Source organism: Pristiophorus japonicus, chromosome 6 (assembly GCF_044704955.1).
Source record: "Pristiophorus japonicus isolate sPriJap1 chromosome 6, sPriJap1.hap1, whole genome shotgun sequence".
Taxonomy (NCBI): Eukaryota; Metazoa; Chordata; class Chondrichthyes; family Pristiophoridae; genus Pristiophorus; species Pristiophorus japonicus.
This window is the reverse complement of record NC_091982.1, coordinates 104,065,627-104,086,602: the sequence shown is the minus strand read 5'-3', so window position 1 is coordinate 104,086,602 and position 20,976 is coordinate 104,065,627. Positions and strand designations below refer to the sequence as shown.

General features: G+C 46.2%; 1 long non-coding RNA gene across 1 annotated transcript in view; it reads right to left on the bottom strand.

The window, feature by feature from the left end:
* The window catches only part of LOC139265198 (uncharacterized), a 128,329-nt gene that overhangs the window by 97,933 nt on the left and 9,420 nt on the right, over nucleotides 1–20,976 (bottom strand). The window contains exon 2 of the long non-coding RNA XR_011593498.1: nucleotides 11,193–11,252. This is a non-coding gene — a long non-coding RNA (uncharacterized lncRNA). The remainder of the gene's footprint in view (nucleotides 1–11,192; nucleotides 11,253–20,976) is intronic.

Here is a 20,976-nt window from a genome sequence, read left to right as displayed (position 1 = left end):
AATATATTCAGTGACTTGGCCTCCACAGCCTTCTGTGGTAGAGAATTCCACAGGTTCACCACCCTCTGAGTGAAGAAATGTCTCCTCATCATCTGTCTTAAATTTCCTACCCCGTATCATTAGACTGTGACCCTTGTTCTAGACTTCCCGCATCCAGTCTGTCCAGCCCTGTCAGAATTTTATACGTTTCAATGAGATCCCCTCTCATTCTTCTAAACTCTAGTGAATACAGGCCTAGTCGACCATATCTCTCCTCATATGACAGTCCTGCCATCCCAGAAATCAGTCTAGTGAATCTTTGCTGCACTCCCTCTATGGCAAGTATATCCTTTCTTGGATAAGGAGACCAAAATTGCACACAATACTCCAGGTGCAGTCTCACCAAGGCCCTGTATAACTGTAGTAAGACATCCTTGCTCCTGTACTCAAATCCTCTTGCAATGAAGGCCAACATACCATTTGCCTTCTTATCTGCTTGCTGCACCTGCATGTTTGCTTTCAATGACTGGTGTACAAGGACACCCAGGTCCCTTTGTACATCGACATTTCTCAATCTATCACCATTTAAATAATACTTTGTCTTTATGTTTTTCCTACCAAAGTGAATAACTTCACATTTATCCTTGTTATACTGCATCTGCCATGTGTTTGTCCACTCACTCAACCTATCTAAATCGCCTTGCAGCATCTTTGCATCCTCCTCACAACTCTCAATTCTACCTAGTTTTGAGGAGAGATTCATCACCCTCTGAGTGGAAATATTACATTTGGTTTCCTCATCCAAATCATTTATATATATATGGTGAATAGCTGGGGCCCAAGCACTGATCCCTGCAGTACCCCACTAGTCACTGTCCGCCATCCCGAAAAAGACACGTTTATTCCTACTCTCTGTTTCCTGTCAGTTAATCAATTTTCAATCCATGCCAATACATTACCCCTAATCCTTTAATTTTGCACACTAACCTCTTATGTGGGATTTCATCAAAGGCCTTCTGAAAATCCAAATACACTACATCCACTGGTTCTCCCTTATCTATTCGATCAGTTACATCCTCAAAAAACTCCAGTAGGTTTGTCAAACACGATTTTCCTTTCATAAATCCATGTTGACTTTGTCTAAACCTGTTGATATTTTCTAAGTGTCCTGTTAGTGAACATGAGACACGAGTGAACAGGGCACCAGCTATGCGTTCATTGGACTCTCCGGCGTATTCACTGTATTTGCTTGTCCAATCACTGTAAACTATTGAAACATCCAGAACGCTGGAACAACAGAGTGGAAAGTGCGTGCAGTGGTTATTAACAGGCCAGTACAAATTGATGGTTATAGTTAATCTGTTAATCTGTATGGAAAGAAAATAAGTTAGTCATGGCAAATGGAAAATGTGTCATTCAACAATATATTTTCCACTCACACATTGGATTTTTAAAGCACCTTTCATGTTTTCAGGAGGACCAAAGAGCTTTTGAAGTGTAGACACTGTTGTAATGTTAGGAAAACCTGGCAGCCAGCTTGCGCACAGCAAGCTCCCATAAACAGCAATGTGATAATGACCAGTAATCTATTTTCTAGTGATATTAGTTGAAGGATAAATGTTACGCAGGTCTCCGAGGAGAACTCCTCTGCTCTTCATCCAATAGTGCCCACAGGATCTTTTACATCCATCTGAGAGGGGAGATGGGACCTCGGTTTAACACCTCCTACAGTGCACTCCCTCAATATTGCACTTAATGTGTCGGCCTGGATTACGTTTTCAACTCCTGAGCCCATGACCTTCTCTCAGAGGCGAGAGTGGTAGCAGTGAGCAGAGGCTAGTACCCTCAATGAATGAACACTCTGGAGTCGTCTGTGCAATGGGATTTTACTTCTTTACATTTGGAAACTTTACTATGGTGTGGGGAAGGGTAAAGGGATTCTAACTGCACTTAGTGCTATTTTGATCTATTTCCCAGCTGTATTGACTGCTGTTCAAACCTAAACACAAGCAGCTGTTCATTTGACAAATACTGGAAGTAGTGGAAAATACACCAAATGCTACAGAAGTAGATTTATTGCCAGGAGTAAACATAGTGTCTGCTGAGAGCGAGACCCTGGCCCCGGTCATTAGACGGATCTGTGGGTAAACCAAGCAGTGGCAACAGGTCGATTCCGCGATAAATCCGTATGCTTTAAGACGGGAGGACAACTTTCACAAAACAGGAGTTTGGGACTGTGCAACTTGCCATGTTCCTCCCTGCACAACACAATCTCCAGCACTCCCCAGCTGTGACCTGTTCCACACCAAGTACCATTCCCCCATCACCCCTCACTCCGTCACCCTGTGCTCACTGACTTCCACTGAGCTCACATCGCAAAAGCATAACATCGGCCACCAGGAGTGCTGCCAGTTCCATCTCTTTTAATCACATGACATCCTGGAGGAGCTGAGGCCCAAAATGCCGTTAGAAAACTAGAAAAATCTTTGACTGGAACAGCCCGCTCCCGCTCCCGCCCCCCCAGGGACACGGGAGTGTGTCACCATTAGGGCATTCGGAAGTCCCGCTGTCCCCGGCACAACAAGGAAGAAAGGTCTTGCATTTATATAGCGCCTTTCACCACCTCAGAACGCCTCAAACATTTTACAGCCAACCATATGCTTTTGGAGTGTAGTCACTGTTGTAATGTAGGAAACCTGGCAGCCAATTTGTGCACAGCAAGATCCCACAAATAGCAATGTGATAATTGTTGTGTATGTAAATAAACAGACTAACTGAAACAGGAGTAGTATAACTTAACTGTGTCCTTTATAGCAACTCCCAAAATGGTGTCCCAAAACCAGCATGTTTACAGCAGCTGTGAATAGCTCCCGCAAGGTCCTAATGCCTGTCTAGTGAGAGTTCGTGTACAACATACTTCTCCCCTTCTGAAAAACACAGTCTATGAACAGTCAAAGTCCTTGATATAGCCAGGCCGTGTTCTGATACGCTGAGACCGGCGTGAAGATGTGAGCTTATGACTACGGTTTGGGCACTTAACTCTGACCCAATCTCCATTCTTCAGTTGGGGCTTTTGATAGCGTTGTTTTGTGTCAGTGTACGACTTTGCATTTCATTGGCGTTCCGAAATCTGGGATGCGAGTGTGGTTATCTTCGTGCTCGGTTTGGCTGGGGGTTTAAGAATGTCCAGTAGCCAGTGAAGGTTCCACCCAATCATGAGCTCAGTGGGTGTCTTCCCCGTTAGCGAGTGTTTTGTCGAACGGTATGTGCAGAGAATGATGTGAACCACTTCGTCGAATGTTTGGCCTGCTGTGAGGTTGGCTTTCAAACCTTCTTTGATGATGCAGTTAAATCGCTCAACACCTCCGTTGTTTTGAGGATTGTACTGAGCAGTAAGGCGATGCTCGATAGCATGACGAGTCAGGAAATCCGCGAACTGGTCGGACACAATCTGTGGTCCATTGTCACTTTGTGAACATACACTGCAGAATAGTGAAGTTCATTGATGAGGTCACTGAACTTGTAGCGACTTCTGGCCATTTGGAATGCAGGTCATGTACTACAACAAGGAAACGCTGGTGCTGTGGAGCTGCGTCAACTGGACTGAAGATATCCAACTGAAGTTGTTGCCATGGTCTTTATGGCCATGGAATGGGCTTCATTGGCACTGGTTGGATGTTTGTAGCCTTTTCGCTTTGACTGCATGCTTCGCAGTGTGAGACAAGCTCCTCAATGCGAGTGCCTATCCCAGGCCACCATATTGAATCGCAACATCTCTGCTTCATGCAGACAATTCCAGGGTGTCCATTGTGTGCCAATGAAAGAACGCGCTGTTGAAGCGACTTGGGAATTACTGCTCTATCATGCTGTGATTCGGTTTTGAGTTTGTCGCAGGAGACAAGGTTCCTGATGGACTGAGTGATGATCGACGTGACATATGCGTCATCATCTGTGAACAAGTCAGCACCAGAGTCCGAAACAGGTGTCGAACAGCTGAGCATGTCAGCTACGTGATTGTGACTGCCAGCGATATACTATACATCAAAGTTATACTGATGAAGGAAATCTGATCATCAGCTGATTCATAGTGGTCTGTGCCCAGATCCAGTTGTAGTGTAGTTAGCACTTGGTGATCTGTACGGAGGATAAATTTCCTACCATAGAGGTAGATGTGCCAGCATTCACATGCGTAGATGCAAGCTAGTGCTTCTCGTTCCCCTGTAGAGCATTTACGTTCTGCAGATGAGAGCGTGTGAGAGGCGAAGGCTACTGGGGGTTCCAGGCCATCAATCCATTGCGAGAGCACAGCACCTATGGCAGTGCCTGATGCATCCATGGTGACGTACATAGTTGTATTCGGATCAAAGTGTGCGAGGATAGGAGGGGATGTGATTTGCTCCTTAAGCATCGTGAATGCCTGAGCCTGGGAATCTGTCCATTCCCAAGGGATGTCCTTGCGCAGCAACTTGCGAAGTAGTTCGGCAATGTGCGCGTAGTGTGGGACAAACTTCAGATAGAAGGTGCAAGTGCCGAGGAATGATGAAAGTTCTTTGACGTTGGCAGCCTCCCGCATTCGCTGGATCACGTCAATGTTGTCAAGCATCGGCTTGACACTTTGTGCTGTTAGTCTGTAGCCGAGAAAGTTTATTTCTCCAGCAGTGAATGTACACTTATTGGCATTAAGTATAATGTTATGTGTAGCAAATCTAGCCATAACTGTGTGACGTCGCTGGTCATTTTCTTCCATTGTCCGTCCATGGATGACGATATCATCAAGCAGACTGAGGGCTCCCTCTATGCCTGCTAGCATGAAGACAATCTTCTGAATGCACTTGGTGCAGAAGATAGTCCGTAGGGCATCCATCGATACTGATACAGACCATCATGCGTCATGAATGCCATGAGCGGTTTGTTGTCCTCTGCTCGGGGTATTTGCAAGTATTTGTGGTGCATGTCAAATTTTGTAAAAACTAGTGAGCCATGGAATTCTGAAGACAGTTCGTCGATGGTAGGAAGAGGGTACTTGTCGGGGATGATGGCCTTGTTGAACTCTTTCAGGTTGATGCATAGGCGGATCTCCCCATTTTTATTCCAAGAATTACTAAGTTTGAGATCCAGGGTGAGGAGTCGATGCTCTCAATGATTCCCTGAGATTCGATTCGCGTTAAATCTGCGGATACTTGGTCGCGGACCGCGAATGGGAGACGGCGAAGTCGCTGCGTAACTGGTTTGACGGATGGGTCAACGCGGGGACGATGGCAGAATTTTGTTGTCACTCCAAACCCTGTGAGATTGAGGGATACTGCTTATCAAAGTCCACCATGTACACAGGTGTGCCGGTTGGGCCGTAAACTTTGAACACAAGCTTGTCAAAAAGACTTAGTCCATGAGACTTCGTCCCTTCGCGACATGAAAGGAAAAGTTCTCCAATGTTATGTCGGGACAGATATGACCCCAAGTACCTCAATTTTGGAGTCGGAGTACGCATGTAGAGTGGAAGTTGCGGGCTGCAGTTGACAGTGTGTGAAGTGGGTTTTGTACACAGCCTCGCTCAATATGGAGACTTTGGCTCCAAGGTCAATGAGGAGGCAGATGGGCGTGCCGTCAATGTTTACATCACAGTCCTTGAATTTGCCCGAACTGATATGCGAAATGTCACTAATGGTGTAAACAATACTGGGTTCATCATTATCGGGGTTGTCCACATGTTGAATATGCTGCGATGAGCGACAGACACTAGCAAAGTGGTTCATTTTACCACATACAGAGCATTTCTTCCCACATGCAGGGCAGTTAGGACTCTTTGCTGAATGTGATTTGTCCCCACAGTTAAAGCAGTGGAAGTTAGGCCCACTGTTGTGTACAGACCTCCAAACAGTAGTAGTGATGTTGGGGAGGGCATCAAACAGGAAATTAGGGGTGCGTGCAATAAAGGTGCAGCAGTTATAATGGGTGACTTTAATATGCATATAGATTGGGCTAACCAAACTGGAAGCAATACGGTGGAGGAGGATTTTCTGGAGTGCATAAGGGATGGTTTTTTAGACCAATATGTTGAGGAACCAACTAGGGGGGAGGCCATCTTAGACTGGGTGTTATGTAATGAGAGAGGATTAATTAGCAATCTCGTTGTGCGAGGCCCCTTGGGGAAGAGTGACCATAATATGGTGGAATTCTGCATTGGGATGGAGAATGAAACAGTTAATTCAGAGACCATGGTCCAGAACTTAAAGAAGGCTAACTTTGAAGGTATGAGGCGTGAATTGGCTGGGATGGATTGGCGAATGATACTTAAGGGGTTGACTGTGGATGGGCAATGGCAGACATTTAGAGACCGCATGGATGAACTACAACAATTGTACATTCCTGTCTGGCATAAAAATAAAAAAGGAAAGGTGGCTCAACCGTGGCTATCAAGGGAAATCAGGGATAGTATTAAAGCCAAGGAAGTGGCATACAAATTGGCCAGAAATAGCAGCGAACCTGGGGACTGGGAGAAATTTAGAACTCAGCAGAGGAGGACAAAGGGTTTGATTAGGGCAGGGAAAATGGAGTATGAGAAGAAGCTTGCAGGGAACATTAAGACGGATTGCAAAAGTTTCTATTGATATGTAAAGAGAAAAAGGTTAGTAAAGACAAACATAGGTCCTCTGCAGTCAGAATCAGGGGAAGTCATAACGGGGAACAAAGAAATGGCGGACCAATTGAACAAGTACTTTGGTTCGGTATTCACGAAGGAGGACACGAACAACCTTCCGGTTATAAAAGGGGTCGGGGAGTCTAGTAAGGAGGAGGAACTGAGGGAAATCCTTATTAGCCGGGAAATTGTGTTGGGGAAATTGATGGGATTGAAGGCCGATAAATCCCCAGGGCCTGATGGACTGCATCCCAGAGTACTTAAGGAGGTGGCCTTGGAAATAGTGGATGCGTTGACAGTCATTTTCCAACATTCCATTGACTCTGGATCAGTTCCTATGGAGTGGAGAGTAGCCAATGTAACCCCACTTTTTAAAAAAGGAGGGAGAGAGAAAACGGGGAATTATAGACCGGTCAGCCTGACATCGGTAGTGGGTAAAATGATGGAATCAATTATTAAGGATGTCATAGCAGTGCATTTGGAAAGAGGTGACATGATAGGTCCAAGTCAGCATGGATTTGTGAAAGGGAAATCATGCTTGACAAATCTTCTGGAATTTTTTGAGGATGTTTCCAGTAGCGTGGATAAGGGAGAACCAGTTGATGTGGTATATTTGGACTTTCAGAAGACGTTCGACAAGGTCCCACACAAGAGTTTGATGTGCAAAGTTAGAGCACATGGGATTGGGGGTAGTGTACTGACATGGATTGAGAACTGGTTGTCAGACAGGAAGCAAAGAGTAGGAGTAAATGGGTACTTTTCAGAATGGCAGGCAGTGACTAGTGGGGTACCGCAAGGTTCTGTGCTGGGGCCCCAGCTGTTTACACTGTACATTAATGATTTAGATGAGGGGATTAAATGTAGTATCTCCAAATTTGCGGATGACACTAAGTTGGGTGGCAGTGTGAGCTGCGAGGAGGATGCTGTGAGGCTGCAGAGCGATTTGGATAGGTTAGGTGAGTGGGCAAATGCATGGCAGATGAAGTATAATGTGGATAAATGTGAGGTTATCCACTTTGGTGGTAAAAACAGAGAGGCAGACTATTATCTGAATGGTGACAGATTAGGAAAAGGGGAGGTGCAAAGAGACCTGGGTGTCATGGTACATCAGTCATTGAAGGTTGGCATGCAGGTGCAGCAGGCGGTTAAGAAAGCAAATGGCATGTTGGCCTTCATAGCAAGGGGATTTGAGTACAGGGGCAGGGAGGTGTTGCTACAGTTGTACAGGGCATTGGTGAGGCCACACCTGGAGTATTGTGTACAGTTTTGGTCTCCTAACCTGAGGAAGGACATTCTTGCTATTGAGGGAGTGCAGCGAAGGTTCACCAGACTGATTCCCGGGATGGCGGGACTGACCTATCAAGAAAGACTGGATCAACTGGGCTTGTATTCACTGGAGTTCAGAAGAATGAGAGGGGACCTCATAGAAACATATAAAATTCTGACGGGGTTAGACAGGTTAGATGCAGGAAGAATGTTCCCAATGTTGGGGAAGTCCAGAACCAGAGGTCACAGTCTAAGGATAAAGGGTAAGCCATTTAGGACCGAGATGCGGAGGAACTTCTTCACCCAGAGAGTGGTGAACCTGTGGAATTCTCTACCACAGAAAGTTGTTGAGGCCAATTCACTAAATATATTCAAAAAGGAGTTAGATGAGGTCCTTACTACTAGGGGGATCAAGGGGTATGGCGAGAAAGCAGGAATGGGGTACTGAAGTTGAATGTTCAGCCATGAACTCATTGAATGGCGGTGCAGGCTAGAAGGGCCGAATGGCCTACTCCTGCACCTATTTTCTATGTTTCTATGTTTCTATGATCCGTAGTGGGTGACTTATTACTAGCCCGGGTCTCTGCTGTGATTTCCGCTTTGGACGAACGCCTTGCACATGGGCTACAGCTGCAGTCTGCTGCACAGGGGGAGCAGGGGATCTGATTGCTTTTGCATCGGAAAGAGCTGATTCGATTTGGATGGCCAAATTAGTTGCTTTGTCCAATGTCAATTTGTCATCCTCCAGTAGCAAGCATTCCCGAATGCGGGGGATCGTTGTTTTCTCAATAATTTGATCCCTGATCATTTCCTCTGTAAGTGCTCCAAAGTTACATGTAGTGGCCAGTTCGGTTAATGAAATGATACACTGTTTGATTGGTTCACCGTTCCCTTGCCCCCTTTGATGAAAATTGTATCTCTCCATCATGATAATTTTCTTTGGCCCAAAATAGTTCTCTAGGACGCTTACCGCTTTGTTGTAGGACTCCGTGTCTTTGATTTGGCCAAAGATGCATTGGCCTTCGGTGCAGAGGCAGTGGATAAGTATTGCACGGCGGCAAGCTGGTGTTACGTTGTCGCCGTCTAACCCACTTACCGTGATATACGAAGAAAAGCTTTGTATCCATTTCGGTCACAGAACTGGAGGGTCCCCGGGTGTGGAGAGGAAAGTCGGGGGGGCGGTAGGGAGGTTAATTTGATTCATCCTCGTCGCCAAATTATGTTGTGTACGTGAATAAACAGACTAACTGAAACAGGAATAGTGTAACTTAACTGTGTCCTTTTTAGCAACTCCCAAAATGGTATCCTAAAACCAGCATGAACACAGCAGTGTGTGAATAGCTCCCGCAGGGTCCTAATGCCTGTCTAGTGAGAGTTCGTGTAACAAACAAATGGAGTATGAACGCCACATTAATGACCAGATAATCTGCTTTAATGTTAGTTGAGGGATAAATATTGGCCCGAACACGGGAGAGAACTCACTTGCTCTTCTTCGAAATAGTAAAGTGGGATCTCTTACGTTGACTGGAGATGGCAGACAGGACCTTGGTTTAACATCTCATCCGAAAGATGGCACCTCCGACAGTGCAGCACTCCCTCAGCACTGCACTGGAGTGTCAGCCTAGATTTTGTGCTCAAGTCCCTGGAATGGGATTTGAACCCACAACCTTCTGACCCAGAGGCAAGAGTGCTTCCCATTGAGCCATGGCTGACACCGTGGCTCAGTAGTTGCGGTGACTAGAAGATCCCAGGTCCACGCTGGGTTAACTGGTCCCACACAGGGCAACATTCAAGGTGCTGCTATTAGCCTCCAAACCAGCCCCCCCAAAAATGAGCCTGGGTTCCCGCTTCTGGCATCTCTTCAGTCACCCTCTGTGAAAAATTACAGCCTCAATGTTGGGTGAGAACCAGACCAGGCTCGGGGTAGTGCCCTGGTGGTGGAATAGCCCACCGACACTACCGTCCCAGCTCACAAATGAAAAATAACGACTCCAGGCACCAATAGCCTTTTGTTACCCTGGGGAGGTGCCAGGGGTTTCCAATATATGTCAAATTGTAATCCAGCCGGTGTCACTGACATCGAGAGCAGAGGGGAGAACTAAGTAAAGCTACTAATAGTGACTTTAAGTCCAAATATCAGAGTGATACCAATTTATTCATCCACTCAGCCTGGGCACACACCTCCTCCCCGACACACACCAGTTCCTGTGGTGCGATTACTGTTTGAGATGATAAAGTAATATTCTCGGCCAACATACCCCCTAAGATACCCGGGCACGCGGCTGAACATTGATCGGGAGGCCCCACAAAGCTGCTCATAAGCTGTTGCCCCTGGAAGATACCGCACATGTGGCTGTGCAGCAAATCTAAAGGAACCACACAAAAAGTAATTAGAGGGAACGTTGCCCTTGGGTCATTTTCAGCAGTGTGCATCTGTCTGACAGAACCCAGTAGAGAAGGAAAGTTACCACACTGATTGAGTGTAGCTCGGTCTTTTAAGACAGCACTTATTTGCTTTCTTCTGATCGCTTTTCCAGGAAAACAACTGATCAATTTCTGCTTCCAGTATGGAAAAAGATTATCACCAGACAGACCAGCTGTTTTCCTTTAACTTGAATTCCGGCTGTACAACAAAATAGTTGTACTCACAACAGTGGTTAATACTGAAAACGGTTGAAGATTTTAGATTAAAAGGTCTGCACCACCACAGCACGGGGGTGTTGCGGCAGGGGTGAGGGGGGAGGGGGGATGTGGTGGGGGGGCATTGGAATGCGATGTGGGACATGGTGTGGGGTGGGGGGAGCTGCGATGTGGGAGATGCGGAGTGAAGGGGGGAGCTGCAGTGGGGGGAGGTGTGGTGGCAGGGTGGGGGTTGCAGTGGGCAGTGGGGGGAGGTGCGGTGAGAGGATGGGGGTGGTCCGGTGAGGGGAGGAATGGTGGGGAGCGGGGGGAGGTGCGGTGGGGGGATGGGGGATGCGATGGGGGTAGGAATGGTGGGGAGGTGCGGTGGGTGGTTGGGAGGGGTGCGGTTGGCAGAGGGGAGTTGTGTTGGTGGGTGGTGGGGGGGATGGGGGAGGTGCGGTGGTGAGGGGTGGTGTGGGGTGTTGGGGGGTGTGAGGGGTGCAGTGGGTTGACGGCGGAGTGCGGTGAGGGGAGTTTGTGGTGGGCGGAGGGGAGTTGCGGTGGGGAGAGTTCGGTTTCAGTGTAGGGCGTTTTTGTGACCAAGGCTGGAATCTCCTCCTCTGCTGATGGGACCCCAGCACTTTGCTGCTCCCCAGTATCAGCCCAGCTGAAAATAAGTGAAGCTCACCTGTAAAGTGAAAAGATCAGCCATGGCCTGGAAGCTGAACCTCTCCGGAACCTAACAGCCCTGTAATACAAGGACACTGCATCACAATGAGTTGGTGGAAGGAATTTGCATCTCTTTTATGATAGGCCTGAGAGAACAGCAGCTGATTGCCTGCATTGTTGAACTCCATTTGTGCTCTCATTCAGTTGGGATCACTTCCCTGTTTGGCTTCCTTTGTTTTCATGCTCACTGGGATTGGATTAAGCACTGCTCTAGTCAGCTCACAATAACAGCAGAAAACTTTCTACAGCAATGAATTTTTTCAAGGTCTCTTTCTAGGTCCTGTTTGTACAGACATTAGTGAAATTGCCTTCCACTTTAGTATCAGCCAATGTCTGATGTTCAGGAAACCCAGGCACAGTGTTATACTTGCTTGGCTACTGGATCTTGGGACTTAAAGGGACACATAAGTGAGGGGGAAGAGTATCTGGAGTTTGCTCCAGACCTCGGTCACACCTCGTGGAGAGGTGCAGGATCAGAATGGAGTTGGTGTGACCCGCAGTGTGCAGAGTAAGGGAAACCCAGGTAAGAAAGGGAATGAGGATCCACAGAAACTGATCCTATCCAACAGGTACCATGTACTTGCGACCTGTGAGGATAAGGGTAAAGACTGCCGGAAGGACAGCCAGAACACTGACCATGGCACATTGGAGGAGGAGGCTGTCCTAAGGAGGTGTGGGGAGGGGCGGGGGGGAGGAGGATAAGGAGAAGTGTAATGTGGTAGTTGTAGGGAACTCAATAGTTAGGTGGACGGATAGCATCTTTTGTAAGCAAGATCGAGAGTCCCACATGGTATGTTGCCCACCTGGTGCCAGTTGAGGGACATCTCGAACCAACTTGAAAGGATACTGGAGAGGGAGGGGGTGGATCCAGTCATTGTGGTCCATGTTGGGACCAACAACATAGGGAAGAGGTCCTGTGTGAAGAGTACCAGGAGCTAGGAGTTAAATCAAAGGGTTATAATCTCTGGAATATTACCTGAGCCACGTGCAAATTGATGTAGGGATGTGGATTAGGGAAGCGAACACGTGACTGAAGGACTGTTGCGGGATAGAGGGGTTCCATTTCATTCGACACTAGCTGTAACGTGTCTGAGTACTGTGAGCTAAACTTTGTGTGACCTTGGTCTTCTTTATTATAACTCCAGAGTGCTTAAACAACATGGCAGCCAACCTTTTATACTGGCCCTGCATGTGTGTGCAGTTGACCATTAAGACTCCAACAGTCGTGCCCTCTGGTGGCAAGTATTACATAGTTACATACATAAAATCACTCCCCCCCCCCCCCCCCCAAAGTCTTCGGTACAAGTTATTTACAAGTTGAGGCGATCCGGAGCTCTTTGCTCCCTGGTTGATCGTCTAAGTTCAAACCCTGGCGTGTGTGAATTGGCCAGACCATTGCTGCACTGCACCGTGGCTGGTCTGACTGGACTGTCAGGAACGGTGGGTTCATCCTCGTGATTGACAGCGAGGTCGATTGCTGGTTGGGTGTGTGCTGGTGGATCGTCGATGGTGATGTCCTCTTCAAGTCGTTCCTGGTTGTCAGTAAATCGCAATTTGGTCTGATCTAAATGCTTCCTGCACGTTTGGCCATTTAACAGTTTGATTATAAATACCCTATTCCCTTCCTTGGCCAAAACAGTGCTAGCAACCCACTTGGGACCGTGACCGTAATTCAGGACAAACACAGGGTCATTAACATCAATGTCACGTGAAACAGCCGTGCGATCGTGGTACATGTTCTGCCGGTGTTGCCGGGTTTCCACATGATCATTAAGATCCGGGTAGACTAGCGAGAGCCTGGTTTTGAGGACTATCTTCATTAACAATTCTGCCAGGGGAACCCCGGTGAGCGAGTGGGGTCGCATCCGGTAACTGAGCAGAATGCGAGACAAGCGGGTCTGCAGGGAGCCGTCCGTCACGCGTTTCATGCTCTGCTTGATTGTTTGGACTGCCCGCTCCGCTTGACCGTTAGATGTGGACTTAAAGGGAGCAGACCTGACATGCTTGAGGCCATTGCAGGTCATAAATGCGTTGAATTCCGATTAGTGAAACACGGTCCATTGTCACTGACAAGGACGTCAGGCAAGCCATGGGTGGCGAACATGGCCTGGAGGCTTTCAATGGTGCTGGATGACATGATTACGCATTAACATAGAAACATAGAAATTAGGTGCAGGAGCAGGCCATTCGGCCCTTCGAGCCTGCACCGCCATTCAATAAGATCATGGCTGATCATTCAACCTCAGTTCCCCTTTCCTGCTTTCTCTCCATACCCCTTGATCCCTTTGGCCGTAAGGGCCATATCAAACTCCCTTTTGAATATATCTAACGAACTGGCCTCAACAACTTTCTGCGGTAGAGAATTCCACAGGTTAATCACTCTCTGAGTGAAGAATTTTCTCCTCATCGCGGTCCTAAATGGCTTACCCTTTATTCCTAGACTGTGACCTCTGGTTCTGTAACTCCCCAGCAACGGGAACATTCTTCCTGCCTCTAACCTGTCCAATCCCGTCAGAATTTTATATATTTCTATGAGATCCCCTCTCATTCTTCTAAACTCCAGTGGATACAAGCCCAGTTGATTCAGTCTCTCCTCATATGTCAGTCCTGCCATCCCAGGAATCAATCTGGTGAACCTTCGCTGTCCTCCCTCAAAAGCAAGAGCGTCCTTCCTCAGATTAGAGGACCAAAACTTTACACAATATTCCAGGTGTGGCCTCACCAAGGCTCTGCATGTCAAACTTCAATGACTGATGTACCATGACACCCAGGTCTCGTTGCACCTCCCCTTTTCTTAATCTGATCCATTCAGATAATATTCTGTCTTCCTGTTTTTGCCACCAAAGTGGATAACCTCACATTTATCCACATTATATTGCATCTGCCATGCCTTTGCCCACTCACCTAACCTGTCCAAGTCACCCTGCAGTCTCTTAGCATCCTCCTCACAGCTCACACCGGCACCCAGCTTAGTGTTATCTGCAAATTTGGAGATATTACATTCAATTCCTTCATTTAAATCATTGATGTATATTGTAAATAGCTGGGGTCCCAGCACTGAACCCTGCATCACCCCACTTGGTCACTGCCTGCCAGTCTGAAAAGGACCCATTTATTCTGACTCTCTGCTTCCTGTCTGCCAATCAGTTCTCTATCCACATCAATACATTACCCCCAATACCATGCGCTTTGACTTTGCACACTAATCTCTTGTGTGGGACCTTGTCAAAAGCCTTTTGAAAGTCCAAATATGCCACATCCACTGGTTTTCCCTTGTCCACTCTACTAGTTACATTCTCAAAAAATTCTAGAAGATTTGTCAAGCATGATTTCCCTTTCATAAATCCATACTGACTTGGACCGATCTTGTCACCGCTTTCCAAATGCGATGCTATTTCATCTTTAATAATTGATTCCAACATTTTCCCCACCACCGATGTCAGGCTAATTCCCCGTTTTCTCTCTCCCCCCTTTTTTAAAAAGTGGTGTTACATTAGCTACCCTCCAGTCCATAGGAACTGATCAAGAGTTGATAGACTGTTGGAAAATGATCACCAATGCATCCACTATTTCTAGGCCCACTTCCTTAAGTACTCTGGGATGCAGACTATCAGGTTCCGGGGATTTATCAGCCTTCAATCCCATCAATTTCCCTAACACAATTTCCCGCCTAATAAGAATATCCTTCAGTTCCTTATTTTCGCTAGACCCTCATAACCCTAGTATTTCCGGAAGACAGACACAACATATTTGTTTAATTTCTCTGCTATTTATTTATTCCCCATTATAATTTCTCCTGTCTCAGCCTGTAGGGGACCCACATTTACTTTTGCTAATCTTTTCCTTTTTACATACCTATAGAAGCTTTTACAGTAGTTTTGTTTTTATGTCTCTCGCTAGTTTACTCTCATATTCTATTTTCCCTTTATCAATTTCTTGGTCCTCCTTTGCTGAATTCTAAAATCCTCCCAATCCTCAGGCTTACTGCTCTTTTGGCAACATTATAAGCATCTTCCTTTGATCTAATACTATCTTTAACTTTTCTTGTTGGCCACAGTTGGACCACTTTTCCTGTGGAATTTTTGTGCCTTAAAGGAATGTATGCTTGTTGTAAATTATGTATTAATTTTTTTAATGCTAGCCATTGCTTGTCTATTGTCATACCTTTTAATGTAGTTTCCCAATCTACCTTAGCCAACTCTACCCTCATACCTACATAGTTTCCTTTGTTAGATTTAAGACCCTAGTTTTGGATTTAACAACATCACTTTCAAACTTAATGTAAAATTCTATCATATTATGGTCACTCTTCCCTAAGTACCCCTTTACTGCAAGGTTATTAATTAACCCATTATCGTTGCACAGTACTAGATCTAAATTAAATTGTTCCCTAATTGATTCCTCAACATACTGATCTAGAAAACCATCTTGTATACATTCCATGAATTAATCCTACAGTCAATATTTAGATCAAAGTCCCCATGATTACTGTATTACCTTTGTTACATGCACCTCTAATTTCCTGATTTATACGGTGCCTACATTACCACTACTGGTTGGGTGCCTAGAAACAACTCCCACCAATGTTTTCTGCTCCTTGCTGTTTCTTAACTCCACCCAAACTAATTCTACTTCTTGATTTTTTGAACTAAGATCCTTTCTCGCTACTGTCTTTATCCCATCCTTTATTATCAGGGCTACCCCTCCTCCTTTTCCATTTTGCCTATTTCTTCTGAAAGTAAAGTATCCTGAAATATTTAGTTCCCAACTGTGGTCACTTTGCAACCACGTTTCCGTAATGGCTATTAGATCAAACCTATTCATTTCTATTAGCGCTATTAATTCATCCATCTTGTCGCAAATGCTTCACACATTCAGATAGTGCCTTTAGTTCTGGCCTTTGTCTATTTTTTCTGATGCCACCTTAGTCAGTAATGCCGTATTACCTTTGTTACTCTCTCTGTCCCTTCCTGACCCACTCTGCTTATTTTTACCCAAAACTCTGCTCTGCTCTCGAGCCTTGACATTTCTCTTGTTACTTTTAAATTTATTCTTTCCTGAATCTTCCCCACTCCCCCTGCCCCTGCGCTTCATTAGATAGAGAGAAACTATTTCTGCTGGTTGGGAATTCTCGGACCAGGAGGCATAGTCTAAAAATTAGAGCCAGTTCTTTCAGGAATGAAGTTAAGAAACACTTCTACACGCAAAGTTTGGTAGAAGTTTGGAACTCTCTTCTGCAAATGGAAGTTGATGCTAGGTCAATTGTTCATTTTAAACCTGAAATTGATAGATTTTTGTTAACCAAAGGTACTAAGGTATATGAAGCAAAGGTGGGTATATGGAGTTAGGTAACAGATCAGGCATGATCTCATTGAATGGCAGACTAGGCTCGAGGGGCTGAATGGCCTCCTCCTGTTCCCATGTTCCTATATTTCTATAAAGGGTTACTCTTTGGCAGTGATTATTGGAAATTTGGATATAGGTTGGGCCTGATTTTGTGGCCATTAAAATTGCATCCAAATTCCTGATGGGCGTTTCCAGTGGATAGGGATCCCCTCCAGCACCAAAAGGTTGGATGATGACCTCATTAGATACAGAAATGCGAGTGTATTTCAACCATTTATCGTTCCCGTCATCTCATAAATTTATTGAGCCTTTAACAGGGGCCCAGTTCCTCAGCACCATCATCCTACTGTATTTGATTGAAGTAGTCAGTATTATGCGCGAGCCTTGACAGTGGGTGCTAACCGGCTAAGAATCTTCGGAGGATTGACCCCGTTCTCACTGTCCATCCACACAGGCAGTTTCAAGCTGGAACCTTGGGGTAGCTTGGCCCCTGGAAGTTCTCTCCCCCAAGTCACGTATAGATTTAAACTCCCAACTGCCTAGTCTTTGCCCCCCTGTTCACCATAATAGGCTGTAAAGTGCCTAAACGAAAGATGAAGTGCTGTTCCTCGAGCTTGCGTTGAGATTCATTGGAACAGTGTCGGAGGCCGAGGACGGAGAGGTCAGAGTGGCAGTGGTGCGGAGAATTAAAGTGACAGGCGACCGGAAGCTCGGGGTCACCCTTGCAGACTGAATGGAGGTTTACAGCCTTCCGGACTCAACATCGAGTTCAACAATTTCAGACCACAACCTCTGCCCACACCTTGTTCCCTTTCCTCAATTTTTTTTTACATAAACTCCCCTTTTTAATTTTATTTTGTTTCTCTCTGTTTCCCATGGCAGCTGGTACACATTCTGCCATTCACACCCTATCTAGACTCACCTTTTGTTTCCTAACTTGTGCTATTACCATCTCAAGTCGGCCTGTTGTCCCCTTAGTCTCTCAAATCTCTTCTGCTTTCCACCCTATCACAGACTTTCCCTTTTGTTCTTTCCACGCACCTCTCTTCCCTTCCCCCTTTCAGGGCCCCAGCACTTCTTTGAGAATCTGTTATATTTCGAGCTATTGCCAGTTCTGACAAAGGGTCATTGACTTGAAAAGTTAACTGTTTTTCTCTCTCCACAGATGCTGCCTGACCCGCTGAGATTTCCAACATTTTCTGTTTTTATTTCAGATTAAATATTGATTGGCCTTCAACAAACAAGGACCCAGAGCCATAACATGCAGAACAAAGTTCCCTGTTTAGGAATACTGCTTTTAAAGACACCAATCCTTTGAACCAATGGTTGTAGTCCAGTATCCTTGCACTTGTTATTTTACGGCCTTCAAAATGGTGCAGTTATTTTCTGTGTGATATAATTGTCAAAAGTACACAAAGCAGTACTTCTTTTTCAGTAATAGTAGTCATTTTATCAGGGGAGAGTTGGGCCAGATTTGGACTAAACTGCAAAAGCAGCTTACATATTAATAGTGCCTTTAATGTAAATAAACATAACAAGGAGAGGAAGTAATGTCCTTCAAGCAGGACCTGTGTTAAGGGACTTATGGTTAAAGTCGTCCGTTTTCAGGAGGGGTTTTTTTTATGTGAAAAGAGATGTTGCAAGACAAAGAGGTTTGGGAATAGAATTCCTGGAGTGCCAAGCCATAATGACTAAAGGATTTGTAGAGAGATTGTGGTACAAGGCTGTGGTGTCCCTGCACCTTGCTACTGAATCTCACGAGGCATGTACTGCAGACACGGTCCCTGCGTGACCTTTCTTTATTCCCAGAACCAAGAAGTGATGACCCTGCGTGGGACCTCCCTTTAAATACCTGAGTGCCCAGGTGAGGAGTGTCTCCCACAAGTTCATCCCCTGTGGTCAAGGTGTGCACTTCCAGGACATATATACAGTGTACAGTGTGGTTGCATGAAGGTTACAGTTACATGAAGGTTACAGTTGTATGAAGGTTGCATACATGACAAAGGTGACCAATATTATCCAATGATAATTATTGTTGGTGTTAAAAATCTACATACAGTAGTCAAGTGAAAATCCTTCCTTCCTGTTTCATTTTTTTCTAAAGGACACCTATCACAATTAGTTCTAAACCTTTTACCTTTGAACGCATTGAGCACATTAATTTAATGCTACATTTATATTGCCCCCACCATTCTCAGACCGGGTATGGGTTCCAGCCGCACACATGCACAGAGGTCTGTGTCAGTGATCATGATCTAAATGTTCAGACGGTGGAGACAATGGTCTGTAAACATTTAAACTCACTACGGAGGTTTCCTGGGCACTTTTTAAACGTGGCTTGACATTTCTGTGTCAGATCCAAGTTGAGGTGAATACTATCCCTGCCAGGGAGTCTCACTCTGCTTCTCTTCAGAGTGAGGTTGGTCCCTGATGTTGTGTTCCTAACACAGATGAGACTGCACACAGGGAGGTTAAAGTAACAGTGACCTCAGTCTTTATTAAGACACTCCAGAGTGAGGAACAGGCCTTAGGGGCCGGCTTATATACAGTGCTCCCAAGCGATGCTGGGATCCCTTGGGACTTCAGGGGATGCGCTCACTGGTGGCGGAACATGGGAGTGCATGTTTTACAGATACACAACATCACTGCCCCCCCCCAAAGTCAAAGTGAAAACTATTTACAAGGTGAGGCGGTCGGGAGCCTTTCTTTCCCTGGTGGACCGCCTCGGTACAAATGTCTGTTCTGGTGTGTTGGCTGTGCCCTCACTGGGCTGGCGTGTTGTTTGCCCTGCAGGGCTGCTGGGTGAGCCTGGCTTTGCTGGGCTGTTGGTCGTGATGGGTTCGATTTCCTGGTCCGGTGTGGTATCGTTGAACCTTTGGGTGTGTGTTGTGGGCTTGAAAAAGTTGGTGCCTGCTGTGGGTTGTTCAGGGCAGTCTGTGAACCGCAGCCTCGTTTGGTCCAGGTGCTTTCTGCAAATTTGTCCATTGTCTAGTTTGACTACAAACACCCTATTCCCTTCTTTAGCTATCACCGTGCCCGCGATCCACTTGGGACCATGTCCGTAATTTAGCACATACACAGGGTCATTCAGATCATTTTCCCGTGATACAGTTTACATTTTGTTGCTGCCGCCTGCTCTCTACCTGATCATGCAGGTTGGGGTGAACCAGCGAGAGTCTGGTTTTAAGTTTACTTTTCATGAGTAGCTCAGCCGGGGGCACCCCTGTGAGCGAGTGGGGTCTCGTGCGGTAGCTAAGCAGTACTCGGGACAGGCGGGTTTGGAGTGTGTAAAGTCCTGACCCTGCAGTACAGACTTACACGAGGCACATGCTGAAGTCAAGGTCACTCTGGACCTGCACCTTTATTTCACAGCTTTCGAGTGCCACACTTGCCTGAGACCTGCCTTTATATACCTGTGTGGAACAGGTATGCAGTGTCTCCTGCAAGTGCACCCCTGGTGATAAAGTATGCTTGTGGTTACAGGTCATATCTAGTTACAGTCATGTATAGCATGGTAAGATACAGTTATATAAACAGTAGTGTGAGATACATGACATCACCCTCCCCCAAGGTCTTATTGTCTTTATAGATTCAGTCTCTCAGGTGGCCTACGCTCTTGCGTGGAGCGTCTTAGTTGTGGTTCAGTTGTTTGTCTTGGTGCCTGTTTTTCTTTTGGTGTGATTGCTGGTATCTCGCCTGGGCTGTCTGTTTCGTTCAGTATGATTGCTGGTATCTCGCCTGGGCTGTCTGTTGAGACTGCCCTTTCCTCAGGTTGTTCCCTCTGTCTGTCCACCAGGTGTGGTGTGAGTTCCACATTGTAGTCTGCCTCTGGTTCTGCAGTGTTGTTGGTGAATCTACTTTTTACTTGGTCTACATGCCTCTGGCAGGTTTGGCCATTGTCCATTTGTACAACCAGTAGCCTGTTTCCTTCCTTGTCTGTTACTGTCCCTGCAAGCCATTTGGGACCTCTGCCATAGTTTAGCACAAACACTTTGCCCCCTATCTCATTCCACATCCCCCTCGAATTTTGGTTATGGTACTCGATTAGCTTCTGGCGCTTTGCCTCAACAATTTCATGCATGTCTGGGAGGATTAACGAGAGCCTAGTCTTTAAGGTCCGTTTCATCAATAGTTGCGCGGGGGGAACCCCAGTCAACGAATGCGGACGAGATCTGTATGCCAGCAGCAGTCGCGACAGGCGGCCCTGCAGTGTGGGACCTTGGATTTTAAGCATGCCTTGTTTAATGATTCTCACTGCTCGCTCCGCCTGGCCATTGGAGGCCGGCTTGAACGGTGCCATCTTAACGTGGTTTATGTCGTGGTCAACGATAAAATCTTGAAATTCTGCGCTGGTGAAGCACGGACCATTATCACTGACCAATATGTCAGGAATGCCG